Consider the following 4810-nt stretch of genomic DNA (forward strand, 5'->3'; position numbering starts at 1 on the left):
GGTGGGAAAGGGTAGCGCGCAGGCGCGGCGGGCCCCGCCCTGCCCCGCGGCGGGAACGCGGTCGGAGGAGCGCGGGGTCCGGGCCCACGGGCCTTCCCGGCGGGCGTGGAGCCGAGCGACCGCGCCTGCGCCGGCGGGACCGAGCCTGGCCGCGAGAGGTGCCAGCACCGCGGGCACTGTGGTCGCGCCTCCGGCGTCAGAGTGCCGGAGACGGGGGGCACTCCCGGTGAAAGCAGCCTCATCCGTATTTCTCGGGGGTCACGATCGGCTCGTTTTCCCCAGTGCTCAGCATTTTAAGGCTGCCGGTGGTTTGGTGTGTGCTGTACCCCACGAAGGCCCTTCGGGGCCCCGTGAGCTCAGGGAGGCAGCTGAGTCAGCGGCCTGTACGGGGTATCCCACGCACACCCTCCGGCCGTTTCCTTTCCGCGGACTGCGACCCAGCTTTTCAGCCTCAGTGCCCGAGTGTTCAAGTGAGCACGTGGACCAACGTGTGGCTGTGATTCCAGGAGCTCCAGAAACTGAGTTTTGCTGGTCTCAGCCTGTCCTGAGTGTTCAGGCCTGCGTGGTGATAGCACTGTGGGGAGTTCCTGGAGGGAGTCTTGCCAGAATAAAACACTAAGTCATTGGTATTCAAATTGCAGCACTTTATAATTGTTTTGTTTATAAAACACTTCCTTTAATCAAAGTGTTGTGTGGAATCTATATTCTAAATTAAAAGGGTTGTATAATTTGCTTACGTAAAACCTATACCTCAGGATACTTTGAAATCTCTCAGCACATTTCACAACAAAAAAAAAGGTGACTATTGCTTGAAAGACTTGAGATTTTAATGAGCAAATTTGGTTAAATATGTTGGTGCCTCAGTACAGCAGCTTTTTTCCTAGAAAGCAGAATCTAGGTAGATCATTTAAAAACTCCATTCACCGGATTTTCTTCTCGCAAGTACCCAAATGCCCTTGTCAGGCTCCCATAACAGGACCAGACCGCATGGTACTGAGCTGCATCCACAGGGATACTCACGGGCGGGCGGAACAGGAAGAAGACTTGTCTTGAGAACTTGGTCAGCCATGAAGAGAAGTCAATGGAGAAATTACCAGAGGTGACTAGGTTATCTGAAGTTACCTGCTGGATTACGGGAGGGAGAGGAGAGGCCGGCCAAGCGTCCGGCCAAGCAGCGACACCGCAGTTACGTCAAGAAGAAAAGACACTGATAAGCCTTCATCACTCATTAACTTGCACCCGAGCACGTCCGAGTTTTACGGCCCAGATGCCTCTTCAGGAGAGAAAAGCAGCAGCATTTCTGTTTCTGTCTGAAGCAGTCCTTTGTGGTATTACGTTCTTTTGTTTTGTAATGAGGGATTTGAATTGTTTTAAGTGCGGCACAGAAAAGAAAATCAGAGACCAGGTCAGGCAAACCTGGCCGAACCTCCACGCGGCTCTGTGACAGCTCGGCCTGAGGGGGGCCAGCCGGGGACTGTGATTGCTTATTCGTAGGCCTGTTCTTTTAGAAACGAACAGAGATAACTTTTAATATCATTCTTGCTCAGTGATTCTTAGAGGGAAAAAATGTAGACTAAAATACAGTATTCAAAATAAAGATCCACAATTTTACAGTGTTTTAGCTATCTTGAGATAAATAATAATAAGCAGTGGAGAACCTAGGCATTCTAAGTAGAAAGACCCACTCTGAGATAACTTTGAAGCAAATGAATGGTAAATGGCAGAATGTTACAAGATATAGCTGAGAAAAAATAACCACTGGGGGCCTGGCCAGTGGCGGAAGCAGTGCACACAGTGGGGAGGACCAGTGGCTGAGGAACGTTTAGAGGGTGAGAACGAAGATACAGTATAATTTCACAGATTAGTAAAAGTGTGCAACAATCAGGAGGAAGTGCGGCTAAGTCCAGCGTGGTTACTCTTGCAAGCACTGAGGGAGAGAGGCATGCCTGGGGGTCACAGGAGAGAAGGAGTTCTGGGATAGAAGCCTAGGCAGGACTGAGGAAAAGGTAGGGTTTCATGCCGGGGCACAAGTGGGCCCATTGCTGTGTGCAGACAGGCCTCACCCGGACTCCCTAGAGCCCCTCCAGCAAAGAGGCGCCTGTGACTGCTGGGCCTTGTGGGGAGAAGAGCCCACTTGCCTTTTCTAGTAGAGGAACTTAGGAACCTGCACGGCTGGGCCTGTCTCTAGGTCTGGCTGGAGGAGACTGTCCTCAGCCAGGAATGAAAGCACATACGATAGCGGCACTGGGCAGGAAACGGAAGCCCTGACACCACAGTGGGGGGTGGGGGGGGGGGCCAGGCGGGAGCACACAGCCCAGCACCAGGTGAGGCCCACCTGGGGCTTCATAGGAAAGCACTTTATAGAGCCCCAAGCTCAGAGGGTTTTGTTTCAGGGGAAAAAAAAAAAATCTGGGTGTTAACAGAAGGAAACACACACTTCCATCAGAAATGGCTCCAATGATTTGAACTTTTAAAAAAATCTAGAATTGTTAAGTGCAGCTGGTCCCAGGGCAGTGGCTGGGGTGGAGGGGCAGGCCGGGCAGGCCCCACACACAGGTGGCCCCCGGGGCCGGGTTGCTCAGTGGGGTCTGGGGGTCTGGGTGTGGACTATAGATTACAGGCTCGCCGGTCGACGCCGGAGTGAAGAAGGGTGTCGGGGAGCCGATGGGAAGACCCCTGGGGAGGAATTGATTTTCTCCCAGCACAGGAGACCGGCACCTCTGAGTCCAGGGAGAGACGCCAGCGGTGGTGCCCAGGGTGATGTGGAGGACCAGAGGGAAGCCCCAGAGCAGCCTGAGGACGTGGGGCCGGAGGCCAGTAGAGGCTCACGGGTGTCTAAAACTTGAAGAAAAAGAGGAAGCCAAGCCGACAAGCAGCTCAGTCAAAGCTGCCCTGTGTGCCCGCCCCCGACACGTGCTCTGTAGCTTTGGGACGCAGAACTCCTCCTCTGGGTGCCATGCCAGAGTGGAGGCCGGGCCCCATCGCGCATCTGCGTGCCTGCAGACACCCAGCCCACGGTCCAGGCTCCCCCTCACCTTCAGTGCTGACGGACCTGGAGGGAGGCCCCTGTGGGAAATGGGTTCTGCTGTTTGCACAGGGAATCCTGGGCCCCGGCTCCCTGGGGCAGGGTCTAGAGCAGGGAGCGTGGGTCCCACAGGCTGCTCTCTGGGGCAGAATATGCAGGAGTGGGGCGGGGCAGGTCCTGGAGAGCCTGAGCCCAGGTGAAGGTCGCTGCTGCTCAGATCTAAGGGAGGTGACAACAAGCCCAGGGACACAAGCCCTGGGCCAGGAGGAGATTCTGCAGAGAAAGAGTGTGCGGGCACAGAGAGAGCCCCCCTGCCAGCAGTGGGGACAGCAGGCTGAGAACAGCACCTTTCCGTTGTCACAGATGTGGTCCCACTGAGAAGCAGGAGCCAGGGCAGCCTGGTGAGAATGGTACCAGCGGGGTGTAAGGTGCCTACTATGCGCCAGGAGTGTGGCCAGCAGCTCCAGTGGGGGATCGAGCAGAGAGCCGAGCAAGTGTACTGGGGCTGCTGAGCAGCGCCTGGGGCCCAGCCAGAGTCAAAAGCCAGGAGCGCTTTCTGGAGGCGCCCAGGAGCCCACGTGCGAAGACTTCTGTGCTTGGACAGAGGCGAGGTCAGTGGTGGGGTGGAGGAGGGAGGGCCGGAGATCCCGAGGGTGCCTGCTCCGTGAGACTGATGGGAGTAACACCCACATACCAAAGCTCGCTATCTTCCTAGACACAGGAACACTCAGAATTACCGCAAGAACCTCATGACACGCCGGGGCACATATAACAACAGTTGTGTGAGGTATTTATGGAGACGATTATGGAACTTTATTGAAAGATACTTAAAAAGGACCCAAATAACTGGAGGCATACACCAAATTCCGTCAGTTTTGAATCGTGCTATTTTTTTCACGGTTTAAACAGCTGAGAAATACGTGTTAAAATTGTCGGGGCCTTAGCTTTGTGCCGTGGGTCATGGCTCAGCTGGCAAGCCCTCCTCTTTCCTCACAGCGTCCCACGGTGGTGCATCTCTTACTCAACAGCATCTTGGATGCGACGACCACCGTGCCCACGGATGGGAAGACTCAAAATCGTAAAAACGGGTTTTCTCACCACTGTGTTTCATAATTCGATGCAATTTTTGGTGAGTTGCTTCTGAAAGTCGGTGACTAGCTAAGAGCTCAGAATAGGCAAGGCGGTTTTGATAACTCCGTGGGGGGTGGGCTGGGGGGGTGTTTACCAGGTGTCAAGGTCTCTTCTAAGGTTCAGGAATCCAGCCACGTGGCACTGGCCTGGGACGAGCGGTGTAACAGAGGCGAGCCCAGACAGCCACTCGGTCTCCGTGGGAACTTGGTCTCTGAGGGTGGGGCCCGGCGGTGGGGAGGACGGCGGGTAACCCACGCTTGCGGAATCGGCTGAGCATGCTGAAAGAACACAGAACCCGATCTCGCACCGAACTCAAGAATCTGGCGGGAGAAAAACCTCTATCTAAAAAAGCAAAACTTCAACGTTTTAGACGTAAATATGGGATGAGTCGTTTTATCATCCATGGAAGGATTTCTCATAAAGATTTCTTTTACAGAACACAAAAAGCATGCACCTCAAAGGAAAACATTAACAAACTTAATACCCTCGTTCCGTATCATTAGATGTTGGTCTGGACCGAGGTAGCTATTTTGGAGCATACTCTTTTTTCTTCTTTTGAACCAGCCCCATAAACTACATTTCTCTTTCTGCAATTCTAACCAGTCGCACACTTGCTCCCTGACGTTCTCTAGCAGAATCAGAGTAATTAAACAG

The sequence above is a fragment of the Desmodus rotundus genome, chromosome 2 (assembly GCF_022682495.2).
Source record: "Desmodus rotundus isolate HL8 chromosome 2, HLdesRot8A.1, whole genome shotgun sequence".
Taxonomy (NCBI): domain Eukaryota; kingdom Metazoa; phylum Chordata; class Mammalia; order Chiroptera; family Phyllostomidae; genus Desmodus; species Desmodus rotundus.